This window comes from Alligator sinensis, unplaced genomic scaffold (genome assembly GCF_000455745.1).
Source record: "Alligator sinensis unplaced genomic scaffold, ASM45574v1 scaffold885_1, whole genome shotgun sequence".
Lineage (NCBI taxonomy): Eukaryota > Metazoa > Chordata > Crocodylia > Alligatoridae > Alligator > Alligator sinensis.
In genome coordinates, this window is record NW_005842056.1 from 1,866,679 (window position 1) to 1,884,682 (window position 18,004).

An 18,004-nucleotide genomic window follows, 5' to 3' on the forward strand; every position below is an offset into this window, starting at 1 on the left:
GGGAAAGCCTTGGGAAGAGAGATGTATACCAGATGGTGTTTAAGCATCTGTTACCTAGGTCTACACTTTGCAGCACATTTACTTGGTTGGGAGGAAGTTTCTGGACAAGTTGCCAGTCAGGAGCATAATTATTGGAGGGGAGGGAGAGAAGTACACGCTGACATGCCGGTGTCCTGGTGAGGGGCCGTTCGGACCAGGTGTTGGCTTGGTTTATGGCAGGCATAAAGGGGTGCAGATGTTCCCTCCCTCTGCTACAGTACCAAGCCTCAGGATGGGGCATGGGGCTGGCCTAGGCAGGCCTGGAGGATGTCCTATATCTGTTGGCATGCTAGGCATAGGTTTGAGGGCAGGGAAGGGTGTGAGCGGCTCTCTCTGCCTTCCTGAAGTGAAACATTTTGCACTGAAACTTTTTCTTTCAGCCATACATGCCGACTCAGCTGCACTGAAGCATCTGCTAATAAAGTATTGATCTTATTTTTATTTGTATTTGAAATGAAAATGTCTGCAACGCTCCAAACGGCCAGTTTTAACATTCTCCAAATGCAATGTTTTGCTTTTTCTATTCAAAGCAATGCTTTGCTTCCATATTTCCTTGATACGCATTTTTAGGCAGTTCACACATTTTTAACAGCTCAAAATCAAAACTCGGTACTTCAATCTGAAACGGTTTCATTTTTTTTCCCCTGAAAACTTTCCGTTTGCATTCTGAAAAAGGGCATTCCTTCTTCATCCCCAAATGGCCTGGGAAGTCAATGCATCCGTGTTTGCATCCGATGCAAGCAGGTCTCCGTCAGACGGCGGGCAGCAGTCGTGAAGTCAGAGCCACCCTCTGCCCCTACATACAATATTGTTGGCTCTTGCTGTTATGGGGAAGCTTTAGCAAAGACATGGGGCTTGTAGCCTGGGAGGGTCTGTCTGTAGGCAGCTGCACCCCCAGCCGGGCTGGGAAAGGACACCTCCCCCTGGCCAAGCCACTGAGTACTGTGCTGAGCTTATCTCGGCAGGAAGCGTCTCTTTGCCTTTCTGACAATGGTTGAGTTGTCGCCAGTTCTTTGTGAGCTGGGACTGAAGAAATCCCCAGGCCCCTGACTGTGCCCCACCTGAAAAAAAAATGGTGCCAACACTCCCTTTCTCTGCCTATGGTGGATAGTTACAGATCCCAGCATAGATGTCATTAATCTCTGAAGTGTCTGTTCACCAGGCTATTGAATTGTGGTTCATTTCCACCCCGGGTCTGTCATTACTTCACAGCGGGACTGCAGAATAGAAGGGCAGCCTTTGAAAGCAATGCTACAGGAGGTCAGGCATTTGCGCCTCTCAGCCAGTGGAACCATCCGGGCCTCTTTCTTTCTTTCTTTTCCCTTTTCTTTTCCTTTTACTAACTCCTCGGCATCTCCTCACCTCGACTCTCTACATTGCTGCCTTGGGCTCTCTAGCTAGAAGCTGATTGAAAGCCTGTGCATGCCAAGGGGAGTTTTTCTTTTGGACTTCAGCATGCTTTAGAAGGGGCCTTCAGGTAGGCAAGAGCCCCCACTCTCATTTGCAAACACCGGGAAGTTTTAATTGATGTTTCCACACGTTTACCCCAGCTCTGCTTCTTGGGGAAACAGGGTAGCACAAGGGGAGCAGTGATGAGTGAGGGGGGAAAAATGATCCAGGGCACCTAACAGCCTGTTAAAAGTCCCACCTTCCTTGGGAGACTCGCCTCCCACAAGATTGCTGGGGGAAACTTCCAGGAGACTTTCTCACCGCACTTTCTATAGCCCAAAGGAGATAGGAAGAGGCCCCCCTCAACCCCTTCCATCTAAATCCCACACGGTTCGGAAATCTCCCGTCTACTTGTGTATTCAAGGAGCAGAGGTGGTTTTGATACGCTAGGTGAAGGCAACAATCTGCACTTTACTGTGATGGCTTGGAAGACGGCTGGCGGACTAATTTAATATAGCTTGGTCTCCGTTCTTTTAATTATGTCTTTATAGTCTTTTAATTAGCCACAGTCCTACTAATTTAAACCACCCTTGTTCGGAGAGACTTCTGCTCAGCAGCTGTTCGCACTCAAAGCTTTTGCTGGGTTGGAAAGAGGAGCTTGGGATCTTTGTTTCTATCCTCCAGGCTGGTTTTTTTTCTTTTTCTCCTGCATCAGCAAAAGGCTGCAGAGCAAAAATGGTTCCTCTGAGATGGAGGAATGTGACTTAAAACAATTATTGCTGTCTGGAACCTGTTTACTGGGCCCAGACAATAAAAATCCATGGTGCTGCTGTTTGCATATGGTGTAACTTCTGCCCGTATTTAAAGAAGACAGGGATTAGAAAACGCAAGGAACCTTTTGACAAGCCTCTTTCCACAAATGCAGGTTACAAAGAGTCCCTGCAGCAAGGTTAAATTTAAGGGACAATTATGATTCCTGTGATAAAGGAGAAAGGCTTCAGCTGTTATAATTAGTGTAATCAACCTGCCTATGAGCTCCTGTCATGGTCCAAGATGCCCTTGTGCTGGGCACTGTACAGACCCGGAGCAAAAGGAGGGACTCTGCCCCCAAGGCCATGGTTTGGGACTAGGGAGCTGAACCCTGGTGTCTCCCTGTTTGGCTGTAGACAATCTCTGAGGACCTAGGCATGATGCTAAGGGCTCGATGCTCAATAGGGCGAAGGCATCAAAGTCCTGCCTAACTGCTGCATAGATGTCTAAGTCCAAAATTCAGATCTTTGAGGCCCCAGGCCTGCTAATGACCAACCTTGGTGTCTAAAAGCCGCAAACCATCTATATTTTCATTAGGAAGGTTCCCAAGGTTTTGCTCCTGAGCATGCCCAGAATTGCAAGGGTCCCGACTGCTCAGCAGCTCAGTGATGTACCTATGCCGAAGCCCTGCCAGGGTCCACCACAGCCAGGCATGCCTCCGTGTTGCTTGCCTCCAGGATCTCACAGGTCACATCCTGGATCAGGCCTCGCACACAGCAGTGGTGGCAGCAACCGTCTTTTACCCAGCCGCTTGGTTGTTAGAGCATTCACCCAGGATGTGGGACTCCCATGGTCAGGTCCTTCCTCTTCCTGAGAGACCTGAATATATCTTCTAGTTTCCAGGCAAGTGCCTTAACTGCCAGAGTATCAGCGAAACCAGGATTGGGGCGCTCCACCCCGCAGGCTGAAACTGTTCAGAAGGCATTCAAGATTCATGGGATCTGAGCGAGTGAATACAAAAGCAAGCATGACTGTTTTCTCATGGCACAGTCACTCACTGAGTGCTGGGGAGAGGCCTGCACCCCAGCCCTGCTCTGAGCACTGCTTGTGCCTGTTCCCTGTGAAATACAGCAACGCTCCCCGGAGCAGGGGCTGGAAGCCACAACTCCCCTCGTCTAAGTGTGAGCCCTAACCATCCGGCTGCTAGCTTCATGAGGCATTGTGGGAATGCATGGGGTAGAGATGCATGGGGTGGATTATTTGGGTTCCTCCAGCTCCTCCTCCCCAAACTCACAGGGGACCGCAGTACCGGACAATGCAATTTACTGGCTTAACCTGCCTTCTCCACCCTGCTGTGTACTGGTGTCCAGGGTCTGGCATAGGATAAGATGCCTTGGGAAGGTTGTTTCCTGTGAGACGCTGGAAATAAGGCCTGGAGGGTGAGGAGCAGAGCAAGAGTCACCCACGAAGACTAAAAGGAGAGGTCCTTACTGTCTTTCCTGAAGGAAAATGGTGACACTGTGCCATCCATTAGAGGAGCAGTCAGGAAGCTGTGAGTTAATGTTAAAGGAGCTTCATTGCCTGCAAGAAGTGAGGGGTGGAGGGAAGGGGAAAGGACAGAGCCCCAAACACAGCTCTGGTCCAAGGGGCGAAAGTCTAGGATGAGACTGTGTGGCTCCGTGAACAGAGGTCTTCAGTGACTTTGCTCACTTGCAAGCACGCTCTTGTTTTTTTGCTACCAGGAATGCAAGCACAGCCGGGAATTTCCAGGCCAAGCTGAGCGTGTGCGTCAGCAGCAGTAACCCTGGCCTGAGCCGTGGAAATGTAAAGTAAAAACATTTCAAATGGGGCTCGGTTCACACTTCTGTCTTTGAGGCACAGAATAGTGAAATCCGGCTCCTGCTCCGTCACCTCCGCAGGGCTGGCAGGGGGAAAGGGTGCTAAAAATGCCTGCACTTGCAAACAAGTGTTTGAGAAACTGCTGGTTGCTCAGAGCCCGGGCAGGGCAGGGGATTACAAAAGCAGGATTCTTGGGCCAGATTCCTCTTGGCTTGTAGTAGCCATGTACACCAGAGCCAAGTGGGGATAGTGCACTGCTTGAGAGTGGCAGTGCCTCACATTCACTGGAGGCGTTGAAGCAGAGGTTGGACAGGCACGAGGCAGGGGTGATGTAGGCCTATGTTCTACTCTAGGGATTTCTCAGGCTTCTGGGCTTTGCTGGTTGCCCCTGACCCCCTTTCTGCTACATGCACATGGGTGTTTTTGACCCTGTCTTAGAGGCATTGAGTGTTGGCTGTAGTCAATACTGGGGATCAGGACTGGGCTGTGCCAAGGCTCCTGTTGGCACCAAAGCAGGAGTCTCTTGGCTAGAGGGTCTTGCCCCTTTGCTCAGCGTCAGACCGATTGGCATATTCGGGGCCAGGAAGGAATTTTACCCCATGATCAGATTGGTCCAGACTGTGGCAGGTTTTGCTTTCCTCTGTAGTGGGTGGGGGTGACCTTCTACCTGGGATCTCTTGAGTGTATATATTAACATCCTTTTACAGAAGCAAGACGTTGCCTGCTGTGGTCCCCCTGCTTTACCAGTGGTAAGTTAGGGTGTTATGTCTTCCATTGTGTCAGGGTTGGCAGTAGTTTTATGAAGAGTTTAGATTACCTAGGATGGTTTGGATAGGAATGATCCTGCCTGGGGTTGGACTAGATCAGTGTTTCTCAACCTGTGGGTTGCGACCCAAACGTGGGTTGCAAGAATATATGAAAGGGTCATGAACAAACTTTAAAAATGGATCAACAAACTTTGAAAATGGATTCTCCTTTAAAGGAGAAATAAATATGGGAAACCATGGCTTTTCCCTTGCAAGCTGGCAGAGCTCCAGACTGCAAGGGGCTGCACACTGGGGGGGCTGGGGCCAGGGGGCAGCAGGTTGGGAGTGAGGGGCACTGGGTCAGGACTGGTCATGGATGTTTACAAATGGGCCCTAGTACAAAAAGGTCGAGAAGTGAACCACTGGACTAAATGACTTTTGGAGGTCCCTTCCAGCCCTACTTCACTGTGATTTCTATGATTTCATGGGAAAATTTGGGCCCTTGGAGTCTGGTTTTTGGCTGTTTATTCCTACTAGTTCCCATCTGTCTGTGACCCAGTTTACACATCTTTAGAACGTGGGGTGTCATTGAGGTTAATATATATTAAGACAAAAAAGTGCTGCCCAATAGCACTGTGGATTATTAAGCTACAAGCAAATGCCTTGTTTGTCCTGAAATAAACCACTTTATCCAGCAACAAAGTGGAGCTGTTTGGATGTCCATGTCCCCTGTCCCAGGATAAATCCTAAACAGGTTCATAGAATATGAACTACTAACAGTTTATCCCAGGACATTGCAAAGTGTGTCTGAATGGTTATCCTGGGATTGCATCGTTGAATCAATGGCAGAAAAGTGGCAGTGCATTCATTGCTCACTAAACACCTTATTACCAGGGTGCTGTGTGTACAAGCCAGTTGTGGAATACTTCTGTTTTGGGACAAACATAGGCATAACTTGTCAAGGGACATATGCAGTGTCTGTTTCTAGCCTTAGTGTGGTGGGTGAGCTATACTAAAGATGTGCATATAATTTGTTTTCATAGTTTCATAGTAGGTAGGGTCAGAAGGGACCTGAGCAGATCATCAAGTCCAACCCCCTGCCATGGCAGGAAGGGATGCTGGGGTCAAATGACCCCGGCTAGGTGGCTTTCTAACCTTCTTTTGAAGACCCCCAGGGTAGGAGTGAGCACCACTTTCTTTGGAAGTTGGTTCCAGCTCCTAGCCACCCTGACTGTGAAGTAGTGCCTCCTGATATCTAGCCTGAATCTACTCTCCGTCAACTTATGACCGTTGTTCCTTGTTACCCCTGGTAGTGCTCGGGGGAACAGGGACTCTCCCAGTGCCTGCTGGTCCCCCTTGGCAAGTTTATAGGCAGCCACCAGATCTCCTCTCAGAATTTTAAACTTAGTGAAATTATTATTAGTTTAATAACAGGACTACAGGACCTCCAAGCAGCCCCAAACATAGACAAAGGCCCGATTATTCTAAACTCATGAAGACAGACAGTCTTAGCTGAGAGGAACTTACAGTTCAACTATAGGACAAAAGACACCAGACACTTATAATGTTTTTCCTTTGTATTCATTCCCAACACTATGAAACCTCTGTAAGCAACCAGTAAATGTGAATTTGTTGTATAGGGAACTAGAGCTGTAACGTAAGGACAGTCAAACAGTCTCATTCTAGTGGCTCACTGCGAGTGAGAAGGGCTGGAAAAAGGCAAAACAGAGAAAGAAAGTCAGAATTGTGGGATTCATTATCGTCAGTTCATTGGCTGTTGTGCACAAGTTTTGAAACCCGACTTGATCTCTAGAGTATAGTGAGAGGCCATTAATTTGCAAACTGGATTGGTGTGTCAAATGCAATTAGGGTAATCATGGAAATTTCATCACAGTATGTACTTCTAGGGTTTATCTTCAAAGCCATTGCAATTGGTTGTGGGGGAAAAAGCACGACAGTCTTTTAGACTGTGGCCCTTTTCTTTTCTTTTCTTTTCTTTTCTTTTCTTTTCTTTTCTTTTCTTTTCTTTTCTTTCTGTTTCCTTTTCACATAAAAATGAAGCCTTTACAATAGGAGATGTGGCAGCATCCTCTGTTGTAAGATCGTTGTTGACTGTTGGGGATTACCAGGAGCCCGGGTGAGAATGGCAGAGGTGGTGGATGGGCAGAGAGCATAGCGCTGGTCAAAAATCTCCACGGAAAGTCTTTTTCAATGGAAAATTGGGTGTTTGACCAAACAGGCTTATTTCTTGTGGAAAGGATCTGCTTCCTTAGAGATATCTGTTGCTTTTGTTGGGCAACCAAATACTTTTTGGTGAAAGCCACTTTGTTTTCCTTTGGCTGAAAGATTTTTAGTTGGCCCGTGTGCAGCCAGAAACTGAAAACGTTTTGGTTTTTTGGTTGAGAAGTCGAAATGTTCCCATGAGCAGGGCGGCAGGATGGGGAAAGGGGAGGCCAGCTCTAGAGGATGCTCCTGCAACCGTCAAACCTGCTCTGTGCTGATGAGGATTTCCTGTCCTGCAGGATGAAGTCCACTGAGCTACACTGAGCTCCTGTTTAAAAAACCTAGACTTTCTTCTTGCAGGGCAGGAGGAGTTGGGAGTCTGAAGGTGAGCCGTAAATATTTGTATGCGCACTGCATGCTGGCTTAAGGTTATAAAGTGACATGCCCTCTCGGAAAGGTTTCAGACAAAACACAACTTCCTGTGTTCAAAGAGACAGGCCTTCGTGCTCAGTCAACCAAAGCTTTCCATCCACTTCAGCTTCTCTTGCTTGTTGTTATTTTTGTTATTCCAAATTCCCCATCTGGCAGATGTCTTTAGCACACAGAGAAGTGTCTCGTTCTCTATGCTCCTCCAGGAACATCTGAGGGACACATTTTATATGGCTGCTTTGTTAACCGCACAGGTTGGGCTTTGTAAAAGGAGAGTTAGGTGCCTGACAGCCGTTGTCGGCAGGGAGGGGGTTGGAGGGGTGTAGATAATTCTTGGGGGTCCCTTCCCGACCCTCTGATCGCATGACCCCGCCAGTTGACGGCAATAGATAATGCCCTTGCGTGAGAGCTATTTGTTCTTCCAAGTCTTCCTTCTTTCCTTGGGTGGCCAAGGCTTTGCCAGCTGCCGTCATTAGTCAAGTTTCTATGTTTATTAAAACTGGAGGAGGCCAGGAAGGGGACAAGGTGCTAGACCCACAGAGGACCCTGTGAAACAATTCACACCTTTGAGAAAGTGTCATGTTTTCTCAGGTTCTCAGAGGTGAAAATTTGTCTTTTTACTTCCTTTGAATTTCTCACCAAAAAACCATAAGTTGCTCCACAGGGGAAAAGTCAGTCATTGGTGCCCACTTATTAATGTAATCATCACCTCTTTGTAGCACTGCAGTGCTGTCCAGACACCAAAATAACGATGATGATGATAACAATTAATTTTGTTTATTATGGTAGTGCCCAAATCATGCTCTGTTGTATGTGAAGGGCAAGCAAAAGAGAGCACCGTTGTCTGCAACAAATGCTTGTAGAGGGATAAGCAGAGCCCAGGCCCCGGTGAGCTGACGGCCTCAATAACAAGCAGTAGGAATATTCACAAAGGCAAAATGAATACATCTGCAAGCATCTCGCCTCATCTCCAAGAAACCAGTTAATGCACGAGCTGAGGAGCTTCACTCCATCATAACCAGTCTCCATCACTCAGACAAGAAGGCATTCTTCTGGAGGAGAGGTTGTGGGGTGGGTGAAATTTGGCATGCTTTCCTCGTTCTGTCCTGTAGAGGTCACTCTACAATACAGCATCGTATGCCAGAAATATTTTGGCATACCCCCTTTTCTCCCCTGCCCTTGGAAAGGTTGTTCATTCCCTGTCTTTGCCCATCCCTTACCCCTTCCGTCCTCCCTGACAGACTGCACATTTTCCAACATATAATTTGATCTCAGCTGGGTTCACCAGCAAGTGTCCCTGCAGCTGAGGCCAACATCTTCTTACTTTCTCTGTTTGCAAGAGTCGGCAAAGCTGCACAACTGTTGCACATGCACACACATGCATGCTTGTTGGGAGTGGGTTCGGATTTGGGGATTAGATGGTCTCCGGAGGTCCCTTCCAGCCCTACATTAATATGATTCACTGAAGCTGTAACTTCTCTGGAAGTCACAAATCTTCCACTTCTTATTTCATTCACTTTGTTTTCTTACCCAACTTCTGAGTGCAGAAACTATAAATCAATCTTGCTGGGGTTATCTGATCCCAGCAGTCTTTCCTGCCTACATGCAGCGGAGCTGGACCCGATGATCTCTAAGGTCCCTTCCAGCCCCTAACAACTATGAGACTATGAAGATGGGCCATACACACACACACACACACACACACACACACATATATATATATATATATATATATAAATCCTTAGGATTTTTTTCAGCTGAACTCATGGTTGGTTTGGTTCTGGCTGAGGAGTTTTGAACTTTAGGGGGTGCTGATCATGAACAAAGAAAGGGCCAGCTAGTTTCAACAATGAGTATAAAGGCACTGACTTTGTGGGGTTAAGTCAGGGGTAAACTGAGCCCAAATTTCCTGGAGCCAGGGAAAAGTTGCGTGGATGTGGTTTTGGTTCAGTTTAATTGTCTCTTACAACATTCATGTAACATGAATCAGGAGATCACAGAGCCAGAAAGGCCTTCCTTCTCCTGCAGCTGAGCTGGGAGACTCATGAAACACTGCCAGAGACATCAAGGCGAGCATATTCTCTCCCTTCTTCTTTGCTTCCCCCAACTTCCTCTTCTGGACCCTTTACTTGTCTCATCCTTAAGTCCTAAGGCTCTAGTCCAAGACCGACGGCTTTGTTAGGAATATCCAACCCAGAACTTGCAAAGTACCTGTCATTTTCAGGTTGGCTTGTTTTACGACTCCATTTCTAGCTACTGTGCAAATTATTGGTGATACAGATTAGGAATAGCGGATCAGATTGTCCACATCCTAGCTAGTTTATACGGTCCTTTCTTTCTCTAACTCAGCCCTATGTCATCCATACGTACTACCACCTATCATCCCTGATGGGCATTTATGTAACGGTTGATTCCAACTCCATTGAATTCAATGGAGTGGTCTCAGCCTAAACTGAAAAAATAGTCTTTTTCTCAAGATGGGTTCGACCATGGGACCATTCACCTGAGCCTAGCAGCTTCGTGGTTCCTGAAGACCAGACTGAAATGGAACCAATGTCTGAAGTGGCTTTGCCAAACCTTCCCATTGTGTTGTGTCACAGCAGGGGCTGTGTGCAGGCAATCCTGGCTGTCCTTGGGGAACGTGCTTGGGAGAGTGGCTGACCCCAACTTTCAAAGCACTGATCCCTGGGCCATTTAATGTATATAAGCACCAGCTACCCTTCCAGTTCCTCCTCTGCTTCCTCCTGACCTAGCATTGTCCCCTCTGCTGCAGGGGGACATCACACCCCAGCCAGGGATCTGCATGACTGCTCTTTGTGTAGGATTGCGCTGAGAGCCCTGCTGTTCTGCATAAGCAGAGAACAGATGATGCCTGACCCCAAAAAGTTTGCAATCCAAATAGACAGGAGAGGAGAAAGGAAGTCCTCTCATCGCTGCCTTGCAGATGGGAGGTGAGTAAAGGTTATACAGGGAGTCTGAGACAGAGCAAGGCTGAGAGCTGGTAAAATTTTGAGGAGGAGGGGAATGAAAAATGCAGATTTTGGAAAAAGATTTTCTGAATATCAGTATGCCCCTGTTGGTGAATTGTTTAATGAGGGGAAGGAAACATCCTAATGACAGGGAGAAAAATAAGGTTTTCTTTTTAATTTTAAAAATTCTGTTTCAAACTTTACTTGTGTTATTTAAAAGAAATTTTGAAAGGTAAAACAAACAAAAAAGTTGTTAAAAGCTAAATTAAATGGGGAATTTTCTCCCTGCTCCAGCGACTGTTTAATGCAATACCTGAGTCACTGAGAGGGGGGTTAGCACCTTGGACTCCCCCTTTCTGGGGGAATGCCCTAAATCACTACGCTCTAGGGTCATGCTCCTGCAGGTTTGCTTTCTTTGTCTGGGACTCAGTGACTGTTTAATTATCCCATGCAAAGTGAATCAGCTTGAACAGGAGGGTATGAGAGCCCTGCTCCAAAACCTGGGGCTCCTGGTGAGGTGGTGACAACGGTTGGTTGAATCCCCCCCACATCTCCCACTGCAAGCTGTTGGATGGAAGGATGCGACTGCTCCGGCTGCATTGTGTGCAGAGCCTGAGCTCCTGGGCATGATCCGTGCATCTCTACCAAAGCAGGTCCCTCAGGTGGCTGAGCCGGAGGAGTGCCTACGGCAGGGACCCTAGCAGGGCTTTGGTGTGAACAAGGCCCCGAGCTGCTCAGCCCTGTCAAGACTGAGGCTCTTCCAGGCATGCCTAAAAGCAGGACTGTAGATTCCTGGGGAACATCAAAAACCTGAGACACGGGCCTCCTCAATCAGGCAGCAGGTTTGAGGACCGGTTTTGCACGTACGTACGACTAAGGTGCCACATCCTATGCATCTAGCTACTGGACTTCATCTCAACCTGCCGACAACTTGCAACTACAACCTGCCTTGTCTTCACTGGAGCTTAAATGGGAGTTAAAACCCCACCTTTGTTTGCAAGTGATGCTAAGACCCTTCACCCCCAGGAACATCCTTCTCAGTCACCCAGGTGGCCTCTCTCAGCTGACCCTGCAGGGCTGGGGAACCGTGTCAGCTCCCCAGAGCCTTCGCAGCGGGAAGGGAGAACTGACCTGGGAAAAACAAAGCTGCCCCTAACCACATGCTTAATAGGAACCTCTCGCATTTCATGGAAAACAGAACAAAGCTGCATCCAGCCCAGTTTCAGGACAGCAGCAGGGGGCTGAGATGTCAATCACTTCTCAGATCCTGCCTGTTCTAAAGGGAACAGCATCCCCAGCTGACATGAAAGGCGACCGAGCAAAAGGCCACTAATATAGGCCAGACTTTATATAATTATATAGGGAAGGAAACTGGGGCATCTCTTTGTAGAGGCTGGGAAGGCTCCACTGGAAAACTAGGTTAGAATGAGAAAGAAGGAGCCACTGTAAACCAGAAATAGCCGAGAGACTTAAGTATACTTTTTGAGCCCTGTGTTATTATGGTGTTAATTCAGGTCTCAGAAAGAAATATAGGTAAAGGTCTTTCAAGGTTGAGTTGACAAACATATCACACCCATGGCTTCCATTTCACAACCATCCCCAATATGGGCCTACACTTCATTTGCACAAGGTGTGACTTTTGCCAAGACAGTGTGATTTTTCCCTTATTAGAAAAAAAACTAACATTTAAAGTATCCAGAGCAGGCATCATCCAGACCTGCATCCATTCACCTGAAAAGTCATGTTCCTAAGCAGTGCAAAGTAATATCCTGATGACAATAATTATTTTCCTGTTGAGACTGTGAGGCTCTTTGGACACCAGCTACCTGTTACATTGTGTGTGCACAGCAGCGTTGTTTTCTAATACCAGTTTGGATTTCTAGCTGGTGATATAGCAGCAGTCATTCTTCAGAGAAACCTCCAACCTGCTGTATCTACAGTAGTGATGAGCAGCACCAAGCAGGGTATAATGCTGCACTATTTATTTGTATGTTTATTGTTGTGGGGGTAGCACCTAGGGGCATTTATACACATACTTTTTCATGGGGTGAGGCACCGGAGATCCACCGCTTCTGAGCAAACTTAGTTAAGCGAGTCTGCTCTGCTTGTGAGCTGACGTGCACTGTGCTGCACCGTGTGCAGTTGTGTAGGTGTCGAACTGCACGTCAGCGTGCAGAAAATGGCAGCGGTGCACTTTTGAGCTAAAACACCTCCAAAGTCTTTTAGTTCAACATTGCATTGCCTCCATTTTCTCAGTGCTGCCATGCATTTCACCACTTGTACAACTGCAAGCGTTGTAGCGCCAGGTGCTGCTCAAAGCACCTGGCGCTGCGGCGCTTGCACGTGTAAAAATGCCCAAGTCAAGGAGTAGAACTTCATAGTGTTGGGCGCTGTAGAAACCCAGTACAAAAGATTATTTCTGTCCCCATCAAACTGACAGTCTCGACTGTCTCAAGTTGTTAGTTGTCAAATTCTTTTTGGGCTTAAATTTCTCAGCCAAGAAGTTTTTTGTTTTTTTTTAAAGCTTGAGTATAATCGGTTCTGCCATTATATACCACACTTCTGTGGGGAAGGTGATTTTTTGCACTTCAAACAAATTAAAAGAGAGATGGGAGGAAACAGCAATTTGCAGGGAAACTTTTCCCTGTGATGTGGAAATATCCAACTTGGAAAAGTGTTGGTGGAGGGGAAAATAGGTAAAATAAAAACCTTAGATTGCATTTATGCCAAGCGTCCTTATCAGGCTTGAGACCTCATTCATTGCACAAGCATGGAACAAACACATTTGGAAATATGGTCCCTGCTGCAAAGAGCTTACAATGACTTGTTTCTTGGGGTATTCGATTTGCCCCAGTTGTTTTCCATTCGAGTTTAGTCCGTGCCATGCAAAAGGAAGACATGCATGCAAGCTGATCACCGTTGATCAATTAAACGGCCAGTCCTCAGTGTCACCACGTGGAAATCAGCACTTGTCAGCTCTGTGTCTGCGGCAAATGGCGACACAGCGGTAATAATTAAGTGTGGTGCCCCTCCTCCAAAGGGCAGCAGTGAAGGCTAGGTCTGGCCCTGAGCTCCTGGCTGACTCGAGAATGGGCAGACTAGACAAGATGGTCTTCCTGCTTTGCTCTTCCTCGAGTTGTGGTTGTCTAGAGGTGCCTCCACTTCTCTCTGGTTGGAGGTTGGGGTCATATATAGTGAGGGGGATTCGAGCGGGCTGCTGGACAGGTCGCACACTGCTACTGCAGCAGGTCGGGAGTCCAAACTCAGGGCTCTGGGGGGACCCACGCTGCGGGGTGGCTGCATGCAGCTGAGAATGAACCAGAGTCCAAAGGGAGCGGGGCATGTGCTTGCTCACTAAGGGGATGGTGCTAGAGAGGGCACATGGACTGCCCCCTTGCTGATAAAGGCATGGGGGTGACTGCTGAGTTCATTTCTGCCTGCCCCAAAGCTGGAGATGGGTTCTCCACTCTGTGGGAAAGGCTGGGAGCTGGAGCTAAGCACTAGGGAGGGGAGACCCCACACACTCAAGTGTGTCTGAATGTGTCCTGTGCTCCAGCCCTGCCTCCTGCATGGGGTGCATGTCAAAAGCACAACTCCAGTCCTTCCCACCATCCCATCCCATGATGGAGCCATTCTAGGAGATTTCCCTGCCGGGCTCTTTCCAGGGGTACTTCCATGGGAGGCAGAGACCAAACACTAAGTGGCCTCAGAAATGCTGTGTACTGAAGAGTTAACATGAGCAGAAAGCAGCCAAATGCACTGCAGGAGAAGGGGCGTAGGGCCTCTCCATGAGCCCTGTTGTTCTTTGGTTAACCTTCAAGCTAAGCTTGTGAACCGTATCCAAGGGAAAAGGGGATATTGAGAAACTCTGACCTGGCCGACCCTGGCACAGCTTTTTGGCTACATTATCTGGCCTGCAGACCTTATTTCACGAGCAGCGAGAATGATATTCATGCAGTTTCTGGGACCATTTGAAAGTTTTAATTAGTTCTCTGCAGATATTCAGCCTGATGGGATGAATTCTGTAAAGGCGATAGTCTCTGCCTTCAATAATTGGTCTTAAGTGCCAAATTCTCTTCTCACCTAACTTCAGGAATAATTCCACGGAGATTGGCTTGCGTCCCAGTGCTCAGTGCTTCTGACAATCAGACCACTTTTCTGTAGGCAAGGCACCTCTGCTTTTGGCTTCCAGGCTTGAAAATGTTAGCCTAAGGGCTTGTCCATACAGTCAGTTATTCAGGATTGGCTCTTCCTCAACAAATTCAGTTTATTCCAGAACAAAAAAGTCTTGCTCCTGTTTAGCTTAATCCACTCAGCTGAATGGGAGTAAGACACTAGTGTCCACTCACAGAGTTATTCAGGAGTAATGGAATAACCCCGCATTTCAAACTTTAAGTGATTTACCCAAATTTACAGAAAAAAAAATAGTATCAGAGCAACAGAGTTTAACAAGAGGGGAGTTTCCAGCTCTTAGTCTGGTCTTGGACATCGTCTAAGACAATTGAAACAGATTGGATGGAAAAAAAGAAAAAAACGGGGGGGGGGGGGGGGGGTTTCTTAAGATGAGAGAAAACCATAATCGTGCTGACAGTGGGAGATTGGGCTGGTTGTGTGAGGGGGGAAATAGTCTAAAATAGACCTGAACTTTCATTTAAGAGTCAAACTGCATCTTGTCCAAGGTTTGTTCTGGGCACCCTGTTCTTGGTATGGTTATCAGCAGCATTAGACAACTCGGGAACAAACTCTGTTTTTCACCAAATTCCCTTTCTAACGCTGCAGAATCAAAGGGGTTAAATTGCACTGAGAAGCACCCACCCTTTGGATGGTATGTCGAAGGCAAACCCCTGGCCCTATTGATTTCTCAGCCTAGTGAACATTATGGGCCTTAACTAGATTTTTTAAAATAAATTTTGGAGAGAGCGACCAGTGCGAATCCTTGGCTCTGGACTTCAGCAGATTTACAATTCAAGACCCCAGCTCTAGCACCGTTTAAGACCACGTGCAGATGAATGCACTGAGATGTGGCATTGCTTTTGCACAGCTGAGCAGTGCCCGTGGGAGTGAAGGGGAAGCTGGGTCCCAGAGAGACCAGGGAAAGCAAAATAAAAGCCCCAAAAATTCCAGCTCCGATGGCTCTGTTCTCACTTCTGCAGTTCTGTCTGCACCGCGAAGCAGCTGGGCTGTTTCCTCTGGAGACCGAATGTGGCAGCAGATCAGCTGCAGCTAGTGGAGAATAACAGAGGCTCTGAGCAATGTGAGATTTGAAGTGAGTCAGAGCAAAGGGGCCAGGTGATTCCTACCTGGATCCGCTCTTGCTGTGGACTCACCAAGCATGGAAAACCCTCCTCCCATAGCCAGGGTGGGGGACGGCCTTAAAGATGGACAGTCCACCCACAGGCATGTATTGGGATAGAGGTGGGGAGGAGAATCCAATTTACTCTAAGCCACTGGTGCCAAATGTGGAGGGTGTTTTATGAAGCTGGTTGAAATGCAGCCAAAAGCTCAAAACAACCGTTCTTTCAAGATCGGTGACCTCAGGAAAGTGAACAGGGGAGGCATGTGCTTGGTGGGCTGTGGGGTCAGGTCTTTTGCATTTGTGTAGCTGGGTTTATATGGCACTAAAATAATGGCCCGGCTTCAGACTGTGCAAGGTGCTGGGCCAGCAGGTGCAAACTGGCATTGCAGAGGGGGATTCATTGATTTGTAGCCACTGAGGATATGGCCCCTGCCATCGTGCAGCTTGAGGGATAATTGTATCAGTGAAGCGGGGCCCTCTTTTTTCTGCCTGATTTACGAGGACTTTCCTTACTCCAGCTGTATTGACAGCAAAGGCATCGGTTTAGAAATCTGTCCTTATCTCCTGACCAATCGTGCCTGGATGAGCGCAGGCAGGCGCTTGCTTCATCTTGCACGACGACTGAACAAACACTCGGGCTCCCAGTGATGCAATTCCAAGTTGATTTTTCCAGTTACTCAATTGCTGGGCCTGTGTCTAACACGCTGAACTCAGAGAGAAATGCCTCTCTCAGCAATTTCAGCAATGTGTGTCAAGAAAATTTGGCTGCAGCCAAGAGGTAGATAACATTTTCTGACATCGCACAGGAACAAAGCTGCAGAAGTGAGTGGAGCTCCTGAGTTCAAATCCCAGCTCTGCCACTGACTTGTTTTGTGGTTTAGAGTAACGTCCTTCACCTGCCTATGCTTCAGTTTCCCCATTTGGGAAAAAGGATTAGTAACAGCACTTAGGTATGGTGGAGGAAGTGAGATGATATCTGGTTAGGAGGTGGCCTGAGTGAACGCATGTTGAAAGGTAGACTCTGCGGTTTCAGCAGAGAAGGTGTTTTAGTATCTACTTGTGCTAAAAATGTGCAGGGAAAAAGCTGATTCTGGTGCTCCCTGGGACTCAGCAGCATGTATGCCAGTTGAAGACCATTTCCCTGATGCTAAAGTTAAAATCCCAGGCTGCATTCCAGCATGGCGCATTGCCTTCTACCTACCGACGTTGTCCAGACAATTTGGACACCTCCTCATTCCTGCCCTAACGGGTTGCATAGAATTGCTCCCGGCTCTTGAAGCTTGATCCCATGAGATGGGAAGTGCCCTAATAGGAGTTCTTAGGTACCCAGAAATTCATGAGAGACGCTCGCAAACTTGAAGGACTGGACCCAAAGCTCTGATGTTCATGCAAATAGAAGTTTTCCATGATACACTCCAACTCTCATGAGAAAGGGGCCTGCCTCCAGCCCCCCTGGAGTTGAATCCTTGGATCCCCATGCGTTTGAAATCTGGAGCCATTCTTCTGATTGAGGAGGAAAATGGAAGAGATGCATGGGAGGCAGGGGTGAAAGCCTTTGGAGGAGGGTAAGCCCGATTCTGCCCTTCATTCATGCTGCTGTGACTTGGTGCTGTAACTCAGAAACAGTGGATTTACATCAGTGAGAACATAATTGGTGCCAGTAGTGTTCAGCTGGTCTCAGGGAGACGGTGCAGCTGCAACTTTACAGGGCTCTTTTGCATGAAGGAAACCTTTTCTAGGCAAGCTTGGGAGTACCCTTTTCAAGCACATCTCCTTTTGCATCCTCTGGGTGACAAAGCCACACTTTGCTATTATCCCTGAGATGAGACCAGTCCAAGTAGGGCCGTGGCTTAGTCAGGGCTGTGGTTTCTAGGATAAAACCTGAGAATGCAAAGTCCAAGGCAGTGGGTTTTCTTAGACCACTGCTCCTCTTCAGAAAGCATCATGTGGGGACATGAACCCGCTCCTGGCCCCTATCCCCTGCCCAGCTGCTGGTCCCCTACATGAAAAGGCTGAGCTCCTGAGTTGAAGGGCCTGTTTCTGTCCCTGCTCCCACAAAATCTGTGGGAGCTGCGGCTGCTCAGCACCACGGGAAATTAGACACCCAGTTTTGGAAGCGCTGGACCTTGTAACGTCTTTAAGGCTATACCGAGAGCCCATAGCAGATCTGGGAAGGGAGCCCAGGCTACCCTGCATTGACTGTCTTAAGTACTGGTAGTGTGGTCCCACTCCCACCATATCTCAGCACTCACCATCTTTAACGTATGTCTCTGCACTGGGGCAGGGAAGTGTAATTATCACAGAAGGGGAACTGAAGCATAGGA